Raw genomic sequence first — 26169 nt, 5'->3', positions numbered from 1 at the left:
CACTCTCTTGCTTTAAAATAAAAAAATAAAAACTTATATAGTAAACACTAAAATATATCCATGCCAATGCAATTTCCCAGGGTCATCTTACATGTCTCTTCTTCAGTGTGACAGGAAATTGTGAAAAATCATGTTTACTCTGTGATCTCACAGTCATATGAATGTAAGTCAAATTTTTTACTTTTTAATTTTTTTAATGTTAATTTATTTTTGAGAGAGGAGTGTGCAGGGGAGGGGCAGAACGATGGAGACACAATCCAAGGTAGGCTCCAGGCTCTGAGCTGTCAGAACAGAGCCCAAGGCGGGACTCAAACTCATCTGCCCTGAATTCATGACCTGAGCTGAAGTAGAATGCTTAACCTACCTGAGCCACCCAGGTGCCCTGAATGTAAATCAAATGTTTTAAAAGTCTCCCGGTTACATCCCTTTCAGCATAACACAAAGTACAAATTTGGCAATTATTCTAATTAATCTGCTCAACAGAGCGCCGCACCAAAATAGTTCAAGCCAGACTTTAACTCCAAGTTAACTGAGCAACTGAAGAAGTTGTACTGTTTTTTATTTAAATCAGTGGTTTGTCATAAACATCCATGGAGGGTTGTATACACACATATGCTTAGACTTCACTTCAAAATTACTGAGCAACATCTCCTGGGATGTAGACCAGGCATCTGTACTTTAAAAGAAAAAAACCTCCCAGGGAGGTCGAGGCATCGATCCATAGCTATGTGTGAGAACCACCAGGCTTTCCTCTTACCAATTCTAACATTCACGGAAGATTCACTCTGTGCCAGGCATTCTCCTAAGCCCTTGGCAAATAATTTTTCACTTAGGGTTCGCAATAACCCTAAAGGGTGGCTATTATTCTTATAGTACTCATTTTACCAATGAGAAATCTGAGGCTTTGAGAGGTCAACCAACGTGCTTCACATCATATACCAAGGTTTTGGGAGGGGCGCCTGGACGGCTCTGTCAGTCAAGTGCCCATATTCAGCTCAGGTCGTGATCTCGTGGCTCATGGGTTCCATCCCCGCATCGGGCTCTGTGCTGACAGCTCACAGCCTGGAGCCTGCTTTGGATTCTGTGTCTCCCTCTCTCTCTCTCCCTCCCTAGCTCACATTCTGTCTCTCTCTCTCTCTCTCTCAAAAATAAATAAACATAAAAATAAATAAGTAAATAAATAAAAAGATAGGAGAGAGGCAGAACCAGAATCCAGGTCAGCCTGAATACTATGAACCACTACAGTCCTGAAAAGACCTTTTAAATATACAGATTAAAAATGTATGGCTGTATTTTACGGCTATAATTTCCTACCTAGAAGCTTCTATTTTGCTGCTTTGATTATCCTAAGATTATCCAGAGTGTACACGGATTATTTCATTGTATGGCCTTAAAAGAGAGCTACTATATATGTGTGGAAGGAGACATGGTCAAAGGTAAACGATACTTTATAGGTAAAATGTCTTGCTGTCTTTGTAGAAAATTTCAGATGACTTTCTACCTTAAGTCTTAATTCAGAAACTCAGGAGATGCTGTAAACTACTTTTTAATTTCATGGCTAAACAATATTCAGAAATGACACAATGTTAGAAGAGCATGCTTTTCCTTCCCGGTTAATTTCTTATTAAAAAAAATTAAAAACTATATAAAATCATTGCTGAGAAATGCAGTTTCCAGTGTGGAATATGCAATTTTAGGATTTGTTCTTTCTGATTTGGGGCTGACACCATTATTTAGAATAGTGATGACTCATGTCTAGGACTGAAATCTGTTTTTCATGGGTTTATACATTTTCCCCTTGAATTGCACCAAAAATGGTTTTTTAATTGGCTTTAACTCATGCCCAATAAATTGGACGAAAATTGATTGCCGCGGTCATGTTTGGTTTAAAATTATTCAAGACTGCGCCATGAGTCAAATGAGTGCATGATCGAGGGCAGCGGCGCTTTATGCCCTCTGTTTATGACAAGTAACGTTTTCTCAAAATGGTCATAATTCATATCTAAAAGTTAATATATTGTTCACAACTTATAGAGCTTGGAAGACAGTAGCAGAGCCACTTTAAAGAATTCACATTAAAAAATAAATTTATCTTAATTTGGTATTATGTCTTAGTATCTTCTTTTCCAGTTCTACCAAGACTATGAGTTTGGTCATTATATTTCTTTAAAATTAAATAATACTGTTTGTTGATTCTTGGTCATAATATTAGAATGTTTTTCAACAGCAAAATTAAAGAAATGAGAATGTTCAGACTGTACCACCCTATAGAGTTGAGACTGTGAGCCAGTTTCCCATTCTCTGCAGAGTGATTTTAAAGACAAATCTTAGACAATATGAAAATTGAATTAACTCAGGTGACTGTTTAGGGCATTGAAACAGCAATTCACTAAATGGTACCTGTCAGGAAGCCAGTTTTTGTTCAATCTCATTATAATTATTTACTGTGTTATGGTTTTCATTTATTTATATGCCATAGAAATACAAGCAAATCACTTTAAGGGCTTTGCTAGTTGGGAATAAAGGTGTGTTTTATGAGATTCTCTAGCAACTGCAGGAAAGGGTATAATAGGGAAAAAGAAATGATTAATTAAATGGAAGGAACATCCCTTGGCCATAATATAAATAGGCATTAAGTAAAGGAAATAGTTGATATTACTGAGTATAGTTAATATTAGGCAATTCTAAGTGGGCAGGATAGTTATTATCTTATATTGTATTCTTCTAAGAACCTGGTAGAACAATTTTTAAAATTTTTCTCATCTTGCTCTATTATATATGTATTTTTCATACGTATTAAATCTCAAGATTTGTTTCTGTGTGTGAATATTATTTTGTTTATAAACTCCAGGGCTATTAATCTGTTCTCTCTGTGAATCTAACTTGTCTTTTAAGAGGTTACTGGTCTTCATCACCAGTTTCCACCTGCTGACTACAGGGCCAAAGCTTGAGCTCTACCCATTTTCCTGCTTTATAAAAAAGAATGCATGCTCAGAATTTTTGCAAACCAAATAATTCAGAAAACATTAAGAAAACTAAAGGTTCAATTCTTACTACCTCAAAATAACCCCTGTATAATGTTCTAGTGACTATTCTTTATGTGATATTGAATGCTCTCAACAATATTTCATGAAAATCTTTACATATCACTAAATTACAGATATATACTGTCCTTTTCAATGGCTTCTGTTTACTATGATTATGGAATAGACTTCTGAAAACTAAAATTTACAAAACTAAATAATTAAAATTATTTTATTTAATTAATTTATTTATTAAATAATTTACTTAATTATTTAATTTAATTTAAATTTATTAAATTAAATTTAAATAAATTTAAATAAATAATTTATTTAATTATTTAATTTAATTTTAATTTTTTTTTTTCAACGTTTATTTATTTTTGGGACAGAGAGAGACAGAGCATGAACGGGGGAGGGGCAGAGAAAGAGGGAGACACAGAATCAGAAACAGGCTCCAGGCTCTGAGCCATCAGCCCAGAGCCCGACGCGGGGCTCGAACTCACGGACCGCGAGATGGTGACCTGGCTGAAGTCGGACGCTTAACCGACTGCGCCACCCAGGCGCCCCTTATTTTAAAATTAAAATTTTAATTTTAATTTGAGTATGAGTATTTCATTTTAGGAAAACAGAGTTTGTCTGTTGATGTTCATTGTAGTCTCCATTTTCCCTGTACTCTTGTTCTTTTTGCAAGTGTTATATCATCTTTAATTTCTGCTATATTTCTTTAGGATTACTGGATTTTACATCTGGAAAGTACTGTAGAGGTCATCTAATACATAGTGGTTAAGGACTTAGGCCATAGAAATGAACTACTTGGGGGATCCCTGGTAGGCTCAGTCAATTGATTTCTGCTTAGGTCATGACTGAAATCAAGCCTTTGTGTTGGGCTCTGTGCTGACAGCGGGAGCCTGCTTGGGATTCTTTCCCTCTCTCTCAGCCCTCTCTGCAAAAAATAAATAAATAAACTGAAAAGAAAGAGAAATGAACTACTTGGGGTCACATCACACCTCTGTTGGTTTCTAGTTGTGGCATATTGGGCAAATTACTCAACTTCCTCAGTTTCCTCCTCTTTAAAATGACAGGATTATTGTGAGGATCAAATGATTTAATGCATATATAAAGCATTGGAATGCTGCCTGGCATGTAGTACATACTCAATACTTGTTACTCATTATCATTATAACAAGCCAGAGTGATTTGCTGAAAGCAAATCAGCTAGTTAGTGGGGGAAATAACACTCAGACCCATGCTCCTTTCTCCCAGCCTAGGATTCTTAGCTCAATGTATCCCTCCTAGCAGTGTTTTTAAAGCCTTCTCTGGGATACAGAGGTGTCTTAGAGGCGTTCACAGATCATCAGAGTGTAGGCTCTGGTTCTCGGTTTCTCATGCTCACTGGCAGTCTTGGGTTTTTGGGTTTTTTTTTTTTCCTTAAAAGTATTATTTGTTTAGAACCATGCTATAAATATTTTGGCCATCAAAACGTTTTCATTATCGTCAGTGAACCCCTCTTCTATACTTACAGTCTTCCCCCATCTCTGTTTATCCCCTGACCTTGCTGTCTCATTCCAAGGGGTCTTAGAGTTTTAGACAAAAAACTTCTTAACCCTCCATGTGTCTTGATTCTGATTTCTGTACCTTTGCGTCTCTTTCCACTTATCATGTCCAAAATTTACACCTATCAATAGATATAACCTGTATCCAGTAGTTTTATGGCAGTCCTTTCCTCTGCTGGCTTTCAAAGCCCTCCGTGATGTGACCTAACCAACCCAGTGTCTTTGCTCTCCAGCCCACTTCCTTCACCACAGTTGGCCTGATCTCCTTGACCGAAGCCTTATTTTTTTCCTCTGAACCTCATTGCATTTTTTTCTGAACACACACATGCACACAGCCCAATAAGGTTGATGTATATAAAGATTTTTTAAAATGAAGGACTAAAGCACCACAATATATGTTTGTATTTTCCTCTCTTATAAAACTTTGTAAAGAAGCTCAAATCTTCATTTGTCCTTTTGATGTGGCTAATATGGAAACATACCTTTCTTTTAGCATTCGTTTGATATCCAGGAAATATCTGTATTCTAGAAAATATCGGTGCTGTATGAGTTAAATGATGAGCACCGACATAAAAGAAAGGCCTGCCTTTTTATTGTCTGCACAAGAAATCTAGAAATGCCAGCAAAAGAAAAAAAAGAAATTTCACAGTAAATCATGTCAAAATAATTCAAGGAAATGTCTATTTGTTACTCAAACAGCTTAAACAGTCTGTAACACCATTCATCTATGTTAGATCTTCCAACTCATGTTTATAAAAACCGACATTTCAAACAACCATATTCTCTAATTTCTCATACCAGAATGACAGTGACCAAAGGAATGGAACATTATTTTTATTGTAACAGTATTCTCAGTATTCCCTTAAAATGCACATACATATGCTCAATCAGAGAAGCAGATTTCCCCTTTAGCCACATCAACATGAAGGATTAAAAGGGGTTGGTGAGGTGGCATTAAAGAGCAGCTCTGGCTGTTCTGTGTGTGCACGTGTGTTTCTTCTTGGTGCTAATTGCACTTCCACCTATAAGTCTGGCAGTCACATGACTGGACTTGACTTTGTGTGGTTCAGTCTCACCAAATTTATAAAATCCATTTAGGGTACAGATAGATGCTCATCGAAGTTTAAAATAAAAGTCATGTCTGCTTTTTTTCATTATAATCTATGAAGTTAGACATCAAAAAGTTTAAGATTTATTCTTTCATCAGGCTGCAAAGTTTTGGTTCCTTCCATTGTACTTATGCAGTGAAAGTCCACATCTGTAGCTGAATCTGTATCAATCCACAGAGACGTTAGCCCAGGAAGGAACTGCAAAACTATAAACCATAGCATATTTACAATGTTAAGTGGACATTATTTCTCCATTTTGTTTCATTCAAAACAAACAAAAACTATTACAGAAAGCATATTCTCTTGTGCCCTTTACATATTCTACCTCTATATTCCTTTGGATATTTATTTTGATAGATTTATCAAACACAGACAAACTAAGAAATAGAAAACTGAGCAGAAAGTACTGTTAGCCTATGTAAATTGAATAAATATTATAGCCCATAAAAATGTGGAGAGAGGGAATGAGCCCGGGGAAAGGCCAGTGACAAGGAGATTGAAACTGATTTCTTCCAAGGCCATAAATGACTAGTAACTTTTAAATTCTTGCCTTAGCGTTAACACAGAATGGTAAATAAAGATGGGTAATATATGCATATATGTAATTCAATAATAAAAGTGTCTCTTGGCATAAAATCAAAATATTTTAATTTGATTAGACTGTGATGGTATGTATTTGATTCAACTTGATTTCGGCAAGTAATTAGCTGAATTATAACTTATACTTAATAGCAAACACTAACATTTTGAGCCTAAATAAACAATGGTCATAATAAATGCCAAAATGAGTAACACATTGTAGAAAGACTGACATTCAGGAAAGCTGCTCTTTATTCCTATTAATCTTAGAAATGTAACTCATATTCCTAATGCCTCTGTTATGCCCCTGAAAATGAAAAATAATTTATGTCCTTCCTTACCTTCTGGGTTACAATGATAAATATGTAAAAATGCATTGAGCTTTTTGTGATAAAAGGTACTATAAAAAATCTAAGGTGTTTTTATTATTATATCAATCAAGTGGGATCTCAGACTAAGTTCCTTTTTGAAGACCCACAACTTTTTATGGGCGCATGAAATTGTATTGGGAAATATACTGAAGCCACATGAGAGGGCAGACAGAAGATTTTATGTTTTTTGAGGCCTTTTAAACTTGGTTACAATTAGAAAGGTGAGAAGATATTTATTATAGGGTATATCAGTTGGGATATTAATAACAGCAAATGAAAATATTTAATAGACAATATGTAAAAGGAGGGACTCTAATTTTTGCTTCATCAAATAAATGTGCTAAGTCACCAGTATTGTTACCATTATCATAGTTACCTTGTATCAACTGTTTCCTCTATTCCAGGAAGTTTGAATATTTTACACTCAACAATTACATTTGACCTTACAGTAATCCTACATTAAGCATTATTATCACCATTGTACAGATCAGGAAATCAACTCTTAGAAGACAGTAAGCTAATTGTCTAACAGTGATGGAGTCAGGTTCAAATTGATATGTATCTGAAGTACAAACCCAAACTCTTAACAATTTGCCAAGCTGTAGCTCATGGTAGAGTAACATTACAATTTCTATTTAAAGGACTAATTTTTGATAGGCTCTACCATTAAAAACTTGTAAAGAGATATTGTACAAATATAGGCTTATAAAAGATGCTTGAATCAAACCAAAATGGTTCTTTTGTCAAAGATCAGGAATAAATACTTAGAAACAGGAACTGGTTATATTGACCTTCACCTGAAGATAAATATTATATGTGTAAGGATGCTATTAGTTGTCTGAGTTTTTTCTTTGGTAATAGATTTATAATCAGTTTTGAACAAAAATATTACAAATTTTACATATTTCTAAAGTTTCCAATATTTTTACCTTCATACATCATAAAAAGAATGTTTTCCTTAAAAATCTATTATCCCATTTCCCACAGAGAAGAATTAATGGGGAATCCCTTTAAAAATAAAATTGGCATTTAAAACATTTTTAAATTATTTTTCATCATTCATAATGCCATATATATTTATTTGTGACAAAAATTAGGAGAGATTTTTATAATTCATGCTAAAAGACTTTTCTGTTCAGTAATGTAATTTTCTTTTTAAAATTATCTTTTAGTTGTGAAACATTATAATGTACATTTATAAAATATCATTTTATCACACTTCAAACTTAGTGAGAGTACACCCTTTAACCCTTCTGTAAATTCTCATCTTTAAAAAGTCCTGCCTGTTTTGGCAAATAATAGCTTAAGCTGTCCATTATATGCATATTTTCAATTTAATTAAGATAAAAATTTTTAAACATAGCTTAAGAGACTCATTAAGGCTGGCAGTTCAAACTTACTTGAGTATTTGTAACAAGCAGAAAAATATCTTGTTGTATGATTATTTGAAGATAACAGTGCCTGAAAGGCTGGAATTTAAAAGAATGTTTCTTCAAATGCTTATATAGCAGCCATTATTTAAACCAATGTCACATTATGGAAAATGGTGATACAGAAGGGAAAATTTAGCTTACATAAACATAAATTTCTCTCTCAGGAAATACATACAGCACTCATTCATCCATATACTTGAATTTAGCAACAACAACACCTGCTTTCTGGGTTAGAAGATATGATGGATTTTTTGCATAAAGAATTGAACAAAAATGTGTTTGAGATTCCTTTATATTTATTTGCTTATCTCCCTATGAGTAATCAGATAAATGCAAAGTTTAAAACAATAGTCTAATACATCTAAATAGTTTAATAAGTACTGAAATGTATACTCACACCTTAATTTTTTCTAACTACTTTTCCTGACAAATTCATTTTTAATTCTTCCACATCCCACTGTGATTTAAGCAGCCTTAATAGTATCAATTAAGTGCATCCTAACATTGATTAAAGTTTTGGGGTTAAACAAAGTAAAAAATGATTGATTTTCTAAAGCTGCATTAACTTGTGTTATCACCAGAAGGTATCTTTTCAGAAATGTTGCTAAAACTTAAGATATAAACGCTGTTGTGGAAAATGAAATGCATCCTGTCATACACTCTCATAAATGCACACCAGTGAATTTTCAATCTCCTCAGTGACAAAAAGAACAAGGTACAGTGCACAGTCATTAGTGAATCTAGGCAGCAAGGTCACTGGCTATATTCTGGTCATTATACATTTTAAACTTTTGTGAAACATTGATTCAAATAATGCATAGAATTTCACGCCTCCTATCCATAAAAGCAAACATAAGAGTGTAGGTATAAAGTGTGCTGTAGGAACCACGTGGTGTCAAAATACACATGTGCAATTTTTTTAGTTTTCTGAATTACCTCCTAGTAATAATCTGGGTAAAGGGGAAGTGGGTGAAATACAGCTCTTATTCCTGTAAGTAGCTAAGATGATTCTCTTATGTGGTCGATAATTTCTTAGGCTGTTCTAAAAATCACCCTGGAATCTCTCTGGTGGCCCTATCACATCAATAAAAAGGTCAAGTTAACCTCAGTTTATGGTAACTCCTCTGTATCCGGTTGATCTGTTTTTCTTACAATAAAAGGAAAACTTTAGATTCCATTTAGAATTAGTTTCTAATCATCAGAGAGCTCCCATTGCCCCGTGTTCTGATAAAGACAGAATTCTATTTTCTATCAGATTGCTTTAAAATTGTTCCTTACTCTTTCACCAAACTTCCCACAACTTTATACTTTTCAAATTGTTTATGCATGGAATCTACGACTAAGAATCATGATCAAGATGCTGTGTCCCTTTGCTAAATCTCATTTTCCCCTCCCCAAATAATTTAAAAAACCGGTGGGCTTTTTCTCTCCTGGCTCGCCACCCCACCACCCACCCACCCCCCCCCCAATTAAAAAATAAAACAATATCCCATTCCAGGCGCCCCCTCTCTGCCTGCCGCAAGCATTTTAATGACAGTTTACTTTAGCGGTCTATCAGCAGACTGCTGCCTTTGCCACCTGAATTTCAATTTCTTAATTTACAGCTCAGATAAAACAGAATGGAGCAGGATCCGGGCTGCTCTCTACATTGGGTTGGCCTTATCAAGCGTGAAGTTTGGCGCATTGCAAACCTATTCAAGTGATTATCTGTTGAGGACCTCTCGAGCCATCTCCATCTCTGCAGCGGGCTGATAAGACAGCTGTTTCTCTATCCGCCGTGTCTCCCCGGGCCTCAGTCTTCTTCTGATACAAACTCCGCCTTTGTCACCGTGCCCCGTTGCGGTCACTTGCTCTATGGGGCAAGGGTTTGATCTGAACACACGTGGGGGGAAAGTGCGAGTGTGTGAGTGAGCTGGGGACGGAGGAAAAGGGAGGGGGAGGGTAGAGTGGTGAGGGTAAAGAAAGGAAAGAGGGTTAGAAACCAGAGGGAGGTGGGGGCAGGGCAGCGTACGGAGAACAGTTGATAGCTCTGATTGACTGGTCTCTCAGCCCGGCTTTATTATTTCAAATTAAACGTGCATCGCACACAAGTGGAAACATAAATCTTCAATATAAGAAAGAGCCTCCGAGCCTCCGAAGCAGAGAAACCGTTTCTTCCCAGGTCCCAGTAAAGGGGCCGACCGAAAGACTGATTGCCACCAGCTGAGACAGATGGTTTCCTTTAACTTTGGAAACTGGTATTTTTAATTACTTGTATTAATTTTGCATGAGATGTATCGGCTCCAGGAGAAAGCTTAGAGAAAGCTGTTAGCATCCCTGAAAGAAACGGACACAAAGCTCTGATTTGCCTTTTCTCACCTCCAGTTTTTCTTACCTAACCCTCTCCTGGTCATCTAGACCTCCCTTTGCATGCTCAGCAAAGACCTGAGTTTATCCTGCTAAAAGTTGCTACTGAGCAAAAGAGGGGAAGAAAAGAAATCTGAGGACATTTGTGGGAAGCTTTATATAAATGATTGTCGATCCGAAGCTGCAAATATATTTTTCGAGACACTCTGGGGCACGTGCAACACATCTTAGTCTCAATCTGCATATCTGCAGTCAAATCACCTAAAGGACAATGAACTTCATACAAATTTTGCCCAGGGGGGAAAAAAAAAAAAAGGCGTGTGTGTAGCGGTGGGGAGAACAATCTAAGCTGGTCTCAAAAGATTTACCGCGACACTAGATTACATTTTAGAAAAAAAAATTAAACATTTAACTAAACAGTTCGCATATCTTTTAAGTGTGAGCAGTAACCTAAGGTTTTAAGGGAATTCTCGCCGAGTGTGCTGTCTTTACAGTTTTTCCCTCGAACAGTAGTTTAAAGACAAAATGTAAAGAGAAAGTGAAGGATGTTTGTGATCCTGCTCACTGCCGCCTCTGGCACTGTCCCTGATGGAAAGTGTTTGCAATATAAAGGGTCCTTTACAAAATAGTCTCGGAGGTCACTTATCTTCGGATAAAAGGCTTTGCCCCTTTGCCAGTACGTGGAAGGAGCCAGGGAAGAACTGGGGGTGGGGGGGAGCGAGGGGGAGCGGGTAGGCGGTTTTGTTGCGATTCCCGCTGGGAATTTCGAGGATTAAAAACTCTGGAGTAGATTTAGCAGACTTTTCGATGACTACCTGGATTTGCATTTATTTTGCATGAACACTGATGAAATGCAGGCTCACTAGGGCAAGGGAGTGTATGAGAAGAGAAACACAGTGAAGGGTGCGACCCGAGTTCGGGGCTCTAACCATACATGCGGTTTGTCACCAAGGCCGAGTCCTAGCAAAAGCCAGCCTAATTCAACATGAATGTGTTTCTATGAAGTAGGACAGCGTCTTCCTTAAAGTCTGTCCCAAGAATTGCAGTTTCCGTTTGTTACATGGGAGGGACAGAAAACACTAGGGGACTTTGCAAACCTTTATTCTGGATGGGCTCGTCTCTGTCCATGGTGCTAATTCCTGCCTCATTCTCTTGCCCGGTTGCCACGCTCTAAACTCAAGTTGGTGTTAATTTTCTTGACAACTTTTTTCCTGTTTTCTAAACTGTAGAAGGAAAGTCGACATGCTTCTTTAAGAAGAGTAAATAAAAGAGTAATCAACAAGCTATATAATTTCTATATTTGTCACGCAGGCATTAAACTGTCACATTTCCGATGGTATGAACCACAGACCCCACCCCCACCTGAAACTGCCCAACAAACTAACACAGAATATTTTTATTCATCTGAGAGGGCATAATATTTGGAACTACCCCCATAAGCCAAACATTGTAAACTCATCTAAATAGCTTTACTGCTTTATTTACTTTTTAAAAAAAAATGTCACAATAGTAGTTTACATCGTCCTTCATCATGAAATGCTAAAATCACATCCCTCACATAGTATAAGAGAGTTATTTATTCTAAAAGACATTGCCCACAATAGCTGATTAGTATTCCTATGAATGAATGTTCCTATACAAACTTAAGCAAAATAAGCTATTGAATCCATTACTTTTTCAGCTTTGAGAACTATTCTTTTTGCAACTTTCTCCACATCCAACTTTTCCTCCAAACTTTCAGTGAGTGAACTCCTAGATCCATCCATTTTCTACTGCAGTTTAAAATAATGCCAAGGACTTTGAAGATATATCAGAGCTAACATGACAATCATAACCCAGCTATCTTTTAAATGCTTTTCTAATGCAAGTTCATAGGCTGTGGATAATACTTTACCTAACTATGGATGAAAAGGGGTTGGTTACAATTGCTTAATGTGGAGTGTGATGTTTACACACACATAGTCTTTATTAGTTGCAAGATAGAATATGTTAGTATTTCAGGCTATGACAACATGAATTTCAAAGTGAAATCTACATCCAGATATCCCTTATTTTAAATAGGCTGTATTCAGTTTTTATTTTTAAAAGTTGGAAAAATACATATAACTTATGGTATATGTATCCATGTAAAAGTTTTTAAGTTTAAAAACATCTGTTTTATTGAGGAAGTAAACTAGTATTTTAGGATATTTTCAATATATTAAGTAATTTAACTCCATTTTACCTGCGTAGAAACACAACATGTTGAAGATGACAACATCTTGAAAATCATTTGCTCCTCTGCCCAAACTAAAGAAAGCCTATATACTGAATCCACAGAATTTAGCATTTGCATTTGAATGGATAAGTTTACTATTTTCCAATAGTGTTTTCTTTAACTACAGAACACACATGCTAGATTTCATCACACCACACCACACCCAGGATTCCATATCAACCCTCCCCCCGCTTTGGGAAAATATACCACTGTAATCTGCAAAAAACCTTCCTTGTGGAAATAAACACACATCAAAAAATGAAACAAAGTATTAGCTTCCACCCAGTTAGAAGATACTTATGTAGTTGTAAGTTATTGGTAAAGATTTTCTACAAAGTGCCAAGGATATTACATGAATACGTGCAACTAATTCAATATTAAGAGCACGTTAACCAGGAGCAAAGACAAGTCACTTCATAGATAAGTCTGATTAAACAATGTTTTACTTTTACTTAAATTGTATTTATTACTTTAAGAGTTATTTCTCTGTACTGACCTGGGGGTAAGGGGAGGGCTTGAGGGAAGATGATAACAAACACAACTTTCCAACTGTTTATTCATACAGTGATTATTCTGTTTTAGGTGAGGTGGAGTCTTTCTGTCTTTTTCCTTGATTTGTCCTTCCCTCAGCCCCTTGACTCCATTTCCTCAAATTGCTTTTCTTTCTTCTTTCCTTCTTTCTAGACCTGTTCCACCCAGGTCTAGAGAATAGTTTTTAGTTGAAATTAGGACCCCAGTCTTGTTGTTATATAAAAAGTGGGGCTGGGGGTTAGGACATGATAATTATAACTTATAACAATGCTTATTATAAGATAACATATAGATTCAGGCCTCCTTTTCCAACCCCCTGTTATTGTCATGCAAAGTAATAGAATTTGAACATATTATACAGACTATATTGGAGATAAACAGGTCTTCTGTTCTTTGCCATTAATCATTTATCAACAGTCAAGGACACTCTCAAGGAACTCTGAATTACTTCACCCCTCACTTTGTAGTCATTTTGCTTTGTGACTATCTGTCCCTTACCCTCCAGCCCACCCTGCCCTCCTGCAATCTCTAACTCTTACCTGTGCCTTCTCTTTCCGAATTTTCAAAGATAGCCACTAGCAGTAAACAGGTAAAGGAATTCCTTTTAGAAAGGCATGAGCATCTAGAGAAGATATGTTACATTGCGTAAGAGACATTAAGTACTATCTAGGAAGTTGCACTGTCAAGATTAAAAGAAGAAATTCAGGCTGGAAAAGAACCTGGGTCAAGTTAATATTGTCTCTACTTATATATCAAGTCGATCCTGAGGACCACACTTTCACTTGGAGGAAGAAATAAACACCATGAACAAAACCTCAACCTCCTGAAAGTCATTAAAATATGGTGTTTAACAAAGTAGTCTTCATCTATAAAGCAGAAGCACTGACAGCACTTGGTCTTCTGGCTAAACTTTCTAAATCCTCAGAGGAAAAAAACCCAGATAAAGGTTTGACTAATCTTTACTGTCAGCAATACATGTGTGGTCCAAGAACTGTACTGCCAGCAAATACAGAGGAGTGGCTTGTTCTAATTTTCATACAGATGCTCTTTTTGAATCACCATGTACCTTAAAGTGAAGGACCTTAGCTCTACTTAGTACCTCTTTTCCTGACAGGATGTTTATCGTACACTTTTCTAACATGAAATAAAAGCGAATTCAAACCGTCCACCTTTATTTGAAAGCATTTCTGAACTCATTCTTATCCTAAAAGGATGCTTTAAAAAAAAATCAACAAGAGAGCTGCAATATGCATATATTAAAATAGAGAAAGACATAAAATTGCCTAATATCTAATACAGAATACTAGAACACACATCGAGAAAGGCATGCGGGCAAGTAATGGATGTACATTCATTCCTTTCACTCAGATCAAAGAGAGGGAGCTCTCAATGACTCATACATACCGGACAGAGTTTAATGTTATAAAGAAACGTGCCATAGATGCGGCAGTGGTGGCAAGGAAAATGAGTCTTTCGGAAGCAGAAAGATTTAAGAGGAAAGAAGATCATGCCATATCGCAAACTCTGATACTACAGTTCCAACCCTCCCACGTTGCTCTTTCCATCTCTTTTTGCTTCTTGCATTTCCCTTCGCCGCCAGTGTTAAGTGTGTACCTCCCCGCACAACTTACCTTGAAACGGGACTCCATTGAGCTCTTGAGAGTGACACAAGCTTCTAGCCAATCATATCAAGCGAGCTCGCCCGGGCGGCCTCAATGGGAGCATCTAGGCCAATCAGAGTCCTGGGGAGATGAGCAAGTTACGTTGTGGCGCCACTCGGCGTATACTTCCGCGCGTGCTGCCCGGGATAGGAGCCTGGCAGAGCAGCTGCACACACGGCAGTGCGGAGGCAGAGAAGGGGTTGGTGATACGGTGCTATAAATCTGTGGTCCAGTCCACCTCCCTTTTAAGACGTCCTCCCCCCTTATTTCTGTTCTCAGTTAGAGATGCAGCAGCTTACTCCTGTAGCGACCTACTAAAAAGCAACAAGGAGAAAGACATCGTCTTTTTGAAAAAACGTTCTTTCGTCTCTTTTCTTTGTTCCTTCGTTTGTTTTTCTTGCCCCTTTTTGTTTAGTTGAACGGCAATAGGAGGATAGTCTCTCCGTCTTTTTAAACTCTCTTTTTTAAGTTTCCCCTCCCCTTTCATCTTTTTTTTTTTTTTTCGCCATTTCTTTTAGCGTTGGACTTTGGGGTCGAAAGCATTTCTTTTTATTTGCTTCTTTTAAGCCGAGCACAGTTTAGGTTTCGTGCTGTCTTAAGAGAACTATCCAGCAGCTTCTTGCTCATCCTTATTGGGAGAACTGCACCGTTACTTTAAAAACACACATACACAAAAACCTTAAGGGAGAAAGGTAAGTTTCGGTTTGGTTTCTTTAATCATTGGTTGCAGCGATGCGCTGGCAAACCCAGAAAACCTGTAAGTGAGCGGAATACAGAATATGAAGTTAATTGCACATGTTTGTCTCATTTCAAAGCTACTGTTCTGCTTTTTAATTCTAGAGAGCTAGACTAAAAGACGGTGGACGCATGCTTGACGTACTGAATTTTCGTAAATGTCAGCGGCAGTAACTTAAGTGGTAAATGTGGGTAGAGTAGAGCAGGGGTACAATAGAAGTCTAGATGTTGAGTGAGCTTCGGGATTGAGGTTGGAAGTTCATTTCGTGGGAAGAGAGGGATAACTTCGGTTTTGGGGGATGCATGCCTCTACTTTCGCACAGCAACCAAAGGACTGGAGAGGCGTTAATACTATTGAGGGGAATCAGAAGCCTGGACTTGCAGATTAGACCAGCGAAAACCCCACACTTAATTGCATTAACCAGATAACATGTGCTGGGGAGATGGGATTGCCAGATGGAATTTAGATGCTGCACCAGGCTGCTAGTTGTAGTTGACTGAAAAAAGTACATGCCGCCTGAGGGCTAGGGCTGGGCTGGGGCTGGGGTGGGTAGAAGCTGTCAAAACTCATCATTGCTAGGTGTGCGGGCTCTAATTCTTGGGCGCCAATTACCGTGATTATTTTTTAAAAGAAGGTAGCCAATTTAGGGCCGAATTCTTAAGCCTGTACCGGATATGAGATTCCCTTTGTTCAGAAAAGCGTAAATAAGATCCTTGGAGCTGTGTCTGTGGAGTGGCGGCTGCCTGGGAGTCTTGTTGTGCACGGCGCCTGGAAGTGGATTCCAAGCCCTGTCCTTGGTCCTACGCGGCTGACTTCGCCTTCGGGGCGAGGGGGGAACCCCTTCTCAGCCCCGAGAATTCAGTTACCCCAGGAGCCAACTCAGCTACGTTGCCCTCACCCCCTTCCTTACCGCTCCCCCCCCCCCCCGCCCTTCTCGAATAGCTATTGTTAATCTGACGCCGGGAGAAAGATGGTTGGGGGTGAGACGCTGGGCAGACACATGCTTCATTTTAACTTTTGTGATTTCTCAGGGTTTGGGAGAAACCAGCTGGCTTTCTACTGCGGAAAAAGAGAAATCAGGGTAGATGTAGGAAAGGGGGAGGGTGTTCGCTGGGCGGGGAGGACGAGGAGGGAGGTGGTGGCGGTGAACGAGGTGCTGCCTTTGCCTAAGAGAAGTTTAAATTATTGGCACGAGGGGGTGTGGGTGAGTGTGCGTGAGAACGCCCGTGTGGTGCTTGAGATGGAGAGAATGGGGGACAGGTACAAAAACGGCCAGGGTACTCTTCACCCCACCCACCCTCCCGGGTCTAAAAGCCAACTTGGGGCTAGCCTCCGGACTCTGCCATCTCCGGGGCGGTGGGATCTGGGGATAGCAAGGTGGCAGTGCCCAGCACGGGAGCTCCGCGGCGAATAGGACCTCGCGTGGCCATTGTTGCTTAATTTATGCCCAGCACGTTGCTACGTACCCACCTATTTCACGTCTGTAAAGAATTAATATGAGAGCTATACAACTGTGGCAAATTGGAGGTTGGATACGTTCCCCGTTTGCCATTTTCAAATACGGGTTAGCGAAACTGATGTCGAGTCTGGGTATTTTCTCATGTAATTGCCAGCTGCAGATCTGGCTTTATTGTGGCCAGAGTGAGAGAAATAGTCAAGCATTTAGTATTTACTCTTAACACTGCTGGGCTGAGATGAATCTCTTACTTTCTCCCCGAAATGCACGGGTTCTTTCCCCGCCCCCACTCATGTGCCACTCCTGTTGGTTAAGCTTCTAAACGTTTAGCCCTTTCCCACATCTCAGTTTATATATATACCCATCCTCTGGATATTGGGAATAGGAGGGAGATGGAGGTGGTTTATTTCTTAGGCCTAAACTGCAACCTATAAAATGCAGGCATAAAGTCGAGGGTGGGGGGAGAGTACAGAAAAGACAATAGTAACCGAATAAATTATTTTCCTAATTGGAAATAAGTTCCTAAAGGTCAAGAAAAAAGTGTGCATGTTTTAGAGATGGTAGAGTAGAAAATCTATTTGAGCCTGTAAGACTTCCTTTGCAAAATGGCTTCTTAAATGGGACATCTGAAAGGTTTGTCACGAATCTGAACAGATAAGTCTGCAAAAAAAAAAAAAAAAAAAAAAAATGTTAAGTGTTTAAAAGTCGCTTTTTGGAGGATTAAAAAAGTAACTATTGCTCAGTTATTATTGTCATTCCCTGAGTATGTCTTACACCAAGCACTCCTGGGTTCTCCTTCCATGTTTTGACCAAGTGCTTGGGCACCCCATTTTAACCTCTTCTGGAGTTCTCCACGAAAAACGCAACGTTTTGCAGGTCGAAGTGGACTGGAAGACTTGGGGAACTCTGTAGAGAGATCTCCCATAACTTCAAGAAGTCAGCTTCAGGAAGTAGGGCGTAGGGCATTCTAAGAGTTTTAGGCTTGCATTGGCAAATTTGGTAGGCCCAGTTTTGCCTAACGTTTGGAAACAGGCATTTTTAGCAATCCCGCCTGCTAGGGATGGGAATATTGTAATTAACTGTTTAGAGGGAGGTCAAAGAGGCGCAGGCGCTTTGAGCGGTTTTCCCAGTAACCCCGTACAAAGTCAATTAAGGTCATTTAATTGCTAATCGGATTTAGGGTGACAACAGAAATGCTGATATAGAATCAATTAGCTATTTCTGGTGTCCCCAGTCTGGGTTCCCCAAACTGAGGGATGGATTGTCTCTATTTCCATGTGGTTAAACCCCTTACTTTACTATGCCTGATTTGACTTCGCCCAACAGGGCAATTTTGCCGCCTCCACCCCCGCCATGGGTTACAGGAGTCCTTCCTCCATTCTCCATCCCCCCCCCCGCCCCGCCCGTCGCGTGGGGGCGGGGAGCGCTGGGCGCCCTTAGCGGACCTTGCTGCATCAAACCCGCATCATGCCCTTGAAGCTGTAACCTCGGTCACGTTCTTGCGGCGACTCAGTCGCCCACTGCTCAGTTCCTTTCTCTTACCTCTTGCGATTTCAGGTAGGTATGACAGGTGATATTTTAAATGTAGTTTTTATGGGGTAAGGGTTAAAACAGAAGCCTTTGCAATGAAAACCACAACACGACAGGTGCTCTCGTAATTAAGCGGCTGAGCAGGTGTAAAAACGTGCTCCCACCGCGTGGCTCGGGGTCGATTTTGACTCCCAGTCGCGGGGCTGAGTCTGAGGACAGACACAGGTTTTTCTGGGGAAAGGCGATTGAGCTGGGCGTGGGGGCGGGCCAAGGCTAGGTAGCTATGTGACGCCCCCTCGGTGAAGAGTTGGCCATTTCGGGGCTAACGTAGGGGGGGCGTTGGAAGCATGCGGCGAGCGACAGGCTCTTGTATAGTCGAGTGCAGGATTTCCTACTTTGCGTTTGAAGCAGAGTATAGCACCCCGCACAGGTACTCGGGCTTATCTGAACGTCAGATTCCATCTAGAGAGGCATAGAGGGGCAGCCAGGGCTAAGCCTTTAGTTTTCTGCCAAGGGACAGGACCCTTCGGTTATGAAGTAGAGGAAAAGCCTTTTAACTGTACTTGCTATATATGTGTATGTATGTATGTGTATGTATTTGATACACATACATATACATCAAAGTAACCCCTGCGCGAGTCGTTCTGGCTCCCCGTTAGCGCCTGGAACCTCGGGGTTTGCAAACTTGCACCTGGAATCTACCGCCTCTGGGCGCGCGACGCTTTCCGCGCTGCCAGGGGAACCTGGTCCCGGAGGTTGCTCGGAATCGGAAGACGGGAGGGACCCAGCCGAGCAGCCGCAGCCGGGCGTCTTCTCGCAGGCACAGACCGGCGGGCGGCCGGGCAGGGCACGCGCCGGCGGCGGCGGCCGCGGCGCCGCGAACTCGCCGCCGGCCCCGCCTCCTGGCGCTCTTCCAAGCAAGCCCCTCCTCCCCGCCCCTCTACAAACGGCGGGACCGCGGCGCCTGGGCGTCACTGAGGCAGCTGCCGGCCGGGTGAGGAGGCCGGTCGCCGGCGCGACGCGGGCAGGGCGGGGGTTTCGCCGGGTTCCAGTCTGCCTTCTTGCCTTTGCTAGGACTGGGGACGCCGCCGCCACCGCCTCTCCGCGGAGCCCGCCCGGAGCGACTCCTCCGCGGCTGTGCTGACGGCTGGCGGCGCAAGCCGTAGTAGCTGCAGCTCCGAGTCGTAGCAGGCAAGTGCGGGGGGCGTGGGAGTGGGGGCGGGGAGGACGGGCACGCCGCGCCTGGCCCGGGGTCTGTTCTGGACGCCCAGGCTAAGGGTTGTGTGCGGGCGCCGCGACGCCGAGCGGAGTCCGGCCTCCGCTTAGTGGGAAGCCCTAGTCCGGCCTCGGGCGGGAACGCCGGTGGGGGCGGCGGAGGTTGTGCACGCGAAGTTCCTAGAGCTCGGCCCCTTGCGGCGGGAGTAGAGGGAATTGGGCGCCTCGGGAGGTGGCACCGCCCCTCCTGTGGGCACTAGCTGGTTGGGGGCGGCGGGAGCCGAGCGGGGCCAGTCGGTCCAGGTAGCGTGTTCAGGGCCTGGACGTGCCCCGGTACGGCCGCGTGTAGCGCGAGGGGAACTGCGCCGAGACGCAGGTGAGTGCTTTGGAGGGAAAGCGGGGGAGGGGGCTTTTCTAGAAAAAGGACAAGATTCCTGTGGCGAACTGACAACCCCGCCTTTCGGGAGACTGTGTGCGGTGGGTTCCTTTGCCGGATGGTGTCTGGTGGCGTGCCCACTTGGTACGGCACCTCCTCGCGTGTGGTCCTTGGAGCTCCCGGGGCGTCTGGAGACTTGCAGCGGCCACGCAATGTGCGGAGGTGGCATGGGACTGGGGGTGGCCGGGGCAGAGCAAAGAGGATCCCGCGGGCCGCTCGTTCTCTTGCGCGGTATTAGGTGAGGCCGGGCGCAGCCGCGCGAGGTCGCAGCTCGCGGTGGCATCCTGGGTTTGCGCGCGAGCGGTGCTCTGGGCGGGAATCGCTGGGCGAGGTGGACCCGGGGCTTTGGTTCGCTCCGGTAGGTTGCGGCAGTCGCGCCTTCAGCTCTGCCAGGAGGGCTGGCCAGCTGCGGCCCCGGTGCACGAATGTGTGTGCGTGCACTGGTGCGATTGGTGGTCTCGCTCAGACCAACATCGATTCACCGGCAGGTGCCTCTCCAGTGGTCTTGACAATGACCAGCAAGCAGTCTTTCCACAGCGTTGTCTTAAAGCCTACTTGTTATCCTGGAGGGCTGGAGCGCAAAACCTCGTCTCTAGATGTGAGCTATGAGCATGGAGTTGTAGTTGTCCAGATGGTCATTTAAAATAGTGTGCATTTAAAATGATCATCTTTATGATAAAAATTTCATCTCTTATTCTCTTTCTACATTTTCCGAGAATGTGAGAAAGGAGAATTTGTTATTCGGTATCTATTCTCTTTTATTCCCTCCCCAAGGAATGATGCTTAGCAATGCCAAATGAATAGATCTCCGTCAAGGACAAAGAGTTTTTTAAAACTTAATTTTCTGGTGGACCTACCCATAATAATCCTGTCTTCATAAAAATGTACCTCAGTCCCAAACTTGAGACAAATAAGTCCATTTAAAACCACTCGAATACCAGTTGGGGTGTGATTTCCCCATCCCCTTAGAAAATCAGTTTGTATGAAATACTGGTTAGTTGCCCTTGAAGACAATCTTCTCAAGAATCGTTTCCCGAGAGTCCTTTGAATTTTTCATTTGTGCTAAGCTCGCTCGCTCTTGCGGAAGCTGACCCAGAGTCTCCATTTTGGTAAGCGGGTAGAAAAGCTTTTCTGGATCTACTTTCTCATCTGGACCTTTTGGTCTAGAAATGATGACTGTTCTGCTGGATGGACTGGAACATTACTGCATTTGTTTTTGGGTTATTCTTTATAACAGGTTTGTAGGAATGTTGATTTAATACTGCTGGAGAGGGTGTTCGTACTTAGAAAGTTCCCTTGAAAATGGGGGAGAAAAGGGGAAGAGGGGGCAAGAAAAAAAAACTGTCTAGAAGATAATAGCTAGGGTGGGGCAGGAAAAATTAAATTATTACATTATATCCAATTTTATATGATTCCTCTGCCTTTTTTTTTTTTTTTTCCTTTTTGAGAGAATTTTTGTGTTTGTGTGATCAAAACTGGCCCCTTAATTCCTTTTTGGGTAACTTTGTGCTGCCACCTTTCGGGGAATGAGGTTTTTTTTATTTATCCCTCAAATACAGCCTGAGGCATTTAAGCCCCCCTCCCCTTCCACCCCCCCCACCCCCCTTCTTTAGGTGTTTGCTCCATTGTGTAGTGTTTACTCTTAGGAATCAGGTCAGCTCTTTTAAGCTGTACACACTGTCCCTGTGGTTGAAGAGAATTTTTAGGGTATGCTCCTGGAATAGAACAGGTACGCCAAACTGGTGAGTGTAGGCTGGGCTTGTCATTTTACTACTGAACCTTATTTTTAGACTAAAAAATTTTTTCTAGACTAAAAATGCATGAGTTGTTAAGAGTTCCTTTTTGTTTGTTTTTTGGGGGTGGGGTGGGGGGAGGGTTGGTTGGTTCTGGTTATTTCTTTTTTACCAGAGAAGCAAAGTCCTTCTCTGCCGGGGTTTTGCACTATTAGTTATGACCTATCTCCCAGTGAGATATGGAACAACAGTGCTGTAGGTGGCATTTCTACTGCCCCGTTCCTTAATCCAGCCTTTTCAATCTTTGTATGCAGACAGATGTTTCTTGCCGAATCGTTGTTACCACTTCCTGCTATTCTAGCCTTCCATGCTTTGCTTGTTAACATGATTATAATTTTTAAAAATACTGCCTCCCCCCTCCCCCCAACCTCTTTCTTTCATTCTAGAAGCAAGTCCCAAGTTTTCTTAAGGACACAACAAAGCTACGAAGGATACCCTGACTTCTAAACTGGGGTCAGCTTTTCTTTGATGGGAAAAAAAATAGATTTTTTTAAACCTGGGATCTTTTCCGGCATTAGCATGGCAGAGCACCGCCCTTCATGTTCTTTTTTGCCCAAAGAACTGGATATTCCAAAATAGCATGTTATTAAGACTGACTTTACCGGTAACCTTTTTGGTAGATTGGTCTGCTTGGTAATGTCAATTCTTTTGCTCTCATTTGAACTCTTACTAAAGTTACCATATCACATTCTTTTTGCCACCTTTGTCACCAATGTTTATTTGGAATAAGGGAACCTAGAGATCCATGATCTTTAGCCTGGTCAGGTTATTATTTTTTTGATGGTATTGGGGGGCTGTATATAGGTGAGGTGGTATGGGGCTGTGGGGTGTGGGTGGTATGTCACCCTATGGAAAACCAGCCTGTAGCCTTCTACCTCATCTCTTTCTTATTCTTTGCATATTCCGCTGGACAGGCCGTGAATCATGGTAAACTACCACATTTGAGGTTTGGTTTTGTTTTTAAGCACAAGTAGTTGTTTGGAAGTAGAACTGCTTTGTGGACATATAACCCATACAGTATTAACCGCTCTCCCTGGAAATTCTTAAATTTTTAACAAGGGGACTCTGTACCTTGATTTCGCATGGGGATCCACAGATTATGCAGCTTATTCGTCTTTCTTGTTTGTTAATATTTTTAGTTGCCAATATTGCTGCTTTATGCTAATATATTCCAGAACTGTTTGAAATTTGATGGCTTTATGCACTGGTGATGCCACACCCAACTCTTGAATTAACAATGTAGGGGACACTTAGACACACAATGTTCACTTGCTTTGGCCAGTTTCATTCTACAGATGCGGAAGTCTTCACTGGTTCTGGTTACTTACAGAACCTACATGTTGTGTACTTTAATGCCAAACTCATTGTTCTATGTTTCTGATTTGGGCAGGACATTTAAGGTCTATTTATTTGATTCTAGGTACGAATTGGTTTGCAATGTTGATTTTTCTTTCTTGATTTTGAGCAATATAAATTTGTTAAACAGAAACAGAAGGTGCTTTAGTTTAAAAGGCAATACTATGTTTTAAGGCTTTTGTGTATTAAAAGATGCTTTGTGGTTTAAGTAGCATTGGTAACTTTCAGAATCTGAACTAAAAATAGGAATTTAGGATAGTAAAATCCTATGGATGTTTTATGGAATATTTAGGACATTTTTCACTAACAAATAAACATTTAGATTTCAGCATGCATGATGTATATCATAATTTTAATTTTAGCAAGATCCCGGGAAAATATTTTTTAAGAGAATATGACTTTCTGTATCTCTAGCCTTGTATTTTATTGTATAAAACAAAAGACGACTCTTCTCTGAGAAACCCTGTACTGGGTGCATTCCTATAGATATTTCCCCTTTTAATACTAGTGCTGTCTGTCCAGGGATTGGGCTATATTAGATACCTATTTTTGGTAAAGGTATTATTTTCTCAGAGTTATAGGCTAGGTTTTGAATGCATCAATTTTACTGATACTCTTAATTGTATGTTTCCCTTTTGAGCGTTGCTGAATAGTTTTGGGTGATGGCATACAGGTTTTGCTTGTAATAAATCTTCATATAGAAGAGGATGGGTGCTCTTGCAAGGAGTAGGATAGGTGAAATAACCAAGGTCATAGGAATAGGTGGCATGAGATTAAAACTAAACCAACTTGGAGTTTGCCTTATTAATTGCAAGTAACTTTTTTCTTTCTTTAAACTTACACATAGTATTTGTGTGTATTTCCATCTCTGACTTCTGTTATGTCAATTTGACTGAAAATGTATATATAGGAAATAAGTTTTGACACGCAAGGCCCCCTTACCCGCTTTTAGAAATTATTTGGGAAAAATAATTGACATTTTTTTCTCAATAAATTTGTTTATTGTGAGACAGTAAAATGATAGGGTTTTTTCTGGTGTGTTTTTTTTTGTTTTGTTTTTAAACATGTTGAAGGTTTTGCTCTAGATCAGATAAGTTTTGAACTCCTAGGTTGAGGTATCTGTATATTTTTCCTTTGCCTAATCTAATAGTGATAGATTCATATCAGCCTTTTCCCCTTGACTTAAAGGAGTCTGTCTCATAAAAAGGAATTTGTATTCTACATGACTAGCTTTTCTTTTCCTGTAGAATTTTTGTTGTTGCAGGCTGTTAGTTACTGGAGATTATTTCAGCAACCGTAAAGACTGTATTAACAGAATATCACAAAAATCCATATTTTCATAAATATCAAGCAGATCAACATTTCAGGATGAGTTTTTATTTCATTTTGCTTTTAGCCGTGGTCAAACTCAGTTCAAGCTTTATTAGACATTTTCTTGACTAGTGTTATTTCCTTACAAGAAGAGGCACAGTAGTTGCTTTAGAATTCTCCGCTTTCCTGTATCTTCGTTACGGAGTCCCTATAAAATGGAAATTTCTAGCTAATAATCAAATTCTGATCTCTTCGAGCATCTGAAGGAAGCTGTGGGCGCTCTCTCCCTAGAGAAATGTACATACACCGAAATTTCTGTATAGTTTTTACCATCTTGCCCTCAGGATTAAAGAGCGATAAAATGAGGTTATATTTGGGAAATAGGACTTTGAAAATTGGAGTTGTTGTCATATACTAGTGAGGGCAGGGCGAAGCCTTTCGGATCAGTTCTTCTCTGTAGTAGCCTTACCAATATGGGCTCTTAGCTTTCATCGAAGGCAGATTCTAAGCTTCCTTGTCTTCTCATAGTTTGTTTTAAGATCCATTCTGATTTTGTAAACAAATATTACACATGTAAGGTCTTCTGGTGAGCACAATGCTGCCAGTTTAGATACTGAGTTGTCTTGCCTCAGTAGGTTTTGTCACAAGTTGAAATTCTTAATTTAGCCGAGCCAGGTACAATATGCTAAGCTGGAAGTCTGAAGTTTCCCTCGTCTGGTTTTGCTCAATTACTATGTCCTTGTTTTTTTTTTTTTTTAACTTCCTTGACTATAAAACCTCACCCTCCACATGTCAAGGACGAGGTAAAGACGAGCTTATGAAAATACGAGATTTTTGGGAGTGGATTGACCATGTTTAGTTATTTGGAAAGGTAGTGATAGGTGGTTCCCATTGATTAGTTTTATATATTTGGATTTAAGTGTGTTATTAAGAACAATAACTTTTAGTAATTCTTCATAACATGCCATCATATAATGTATATTTCTGCCATGGAGAAAGAGAAAATTCCCAAATTGCAGGGAGTTTTTGGGAGAATGGTGTCTTTGAACATTTTAGTATGGAAATAGGTATAAATATATCTATGATGATGGGATTTGGAAGGGAAGTTTAAGATGCATTTTTTTTCTTGAAAATATAAATAATGTTAAAAAATTACATGTGAAATTATGAGAATTAAGCCAGCTAACATTCCAGGAATATAAATGTCTTAATTTAAATATTACATCTTTTTTTCAATGAGAAATCAAATTTTTAAATTTAAGCATTTAAATTAAAATAGTCCCTATTTTCCTGATTTGAATTTTGTTTAATCTCTTATCAAGAATCTATTCCTATACATCACAAAATGGAGTTCACATAGAAATACATTTTTTTCCTGCTTGTTTCACTACCCTCTTACCACCCTAAGTGAAGTCATTGATGGATGCCCTGTCAAGTAAGTTATTGGAAATTGCTCACTTGTTCAGTTTTTAA

General features: G+C 40.4%; 1 protein-coding gene across 14 annotated transcripts in view; it reads left to right on the top strand.

The window, feature by feature from the left end:
- The window catches only part of ELAVL2 (ELAV like RNA binding protein 2), a 165237-nt gene that overhangs the window by 9584 nt on the left and 129484 nt on the right, over window positions 1-26169 (top strand). For 3 of the 14 annotated variants that reach the window (XM_045468179.1, XM_045468175.1, XM_045468166.1), the window contains exon 1: window positions 15006-15555. The exons of 2 other annotated variants lie outside the window; for them this stretch is intronic. The gene's annotated coding sequence lies outside the window, so the exon portion shown is untranslated. Of the gene's footprint in view, window positions 1-15005; window positions 15556-18506; window positions 18613-19609; window positions 19777-20034; window positions 20177-26169 lie in introns of those variants that run through there. 9 more of the 14 variants (XM_045468176.1, XM_045468165.1, XM_045468177.1 and 6 more) reach the window with 7 other exon arrangements.

This window comes from Leopardus geoffroyi, chromosome D4 (assembly GCF_018350155.1).
Source record: "Leopardus geoffroyi isolate Oge1 chromosome D4, O.geoffroyi_Oge1_pat1.0, whole genome shotgun sequence".
NCBI lineage: Eukaryota > Metazoa > Chordata > Mammalia > Carnivora > Felidae > Leopardus > Leopardus geoffroyi.
Note: the sequence above shows the minus strand (reverse complement) of the source record. Positions and strands in the feature narration are given on the sequence as shown.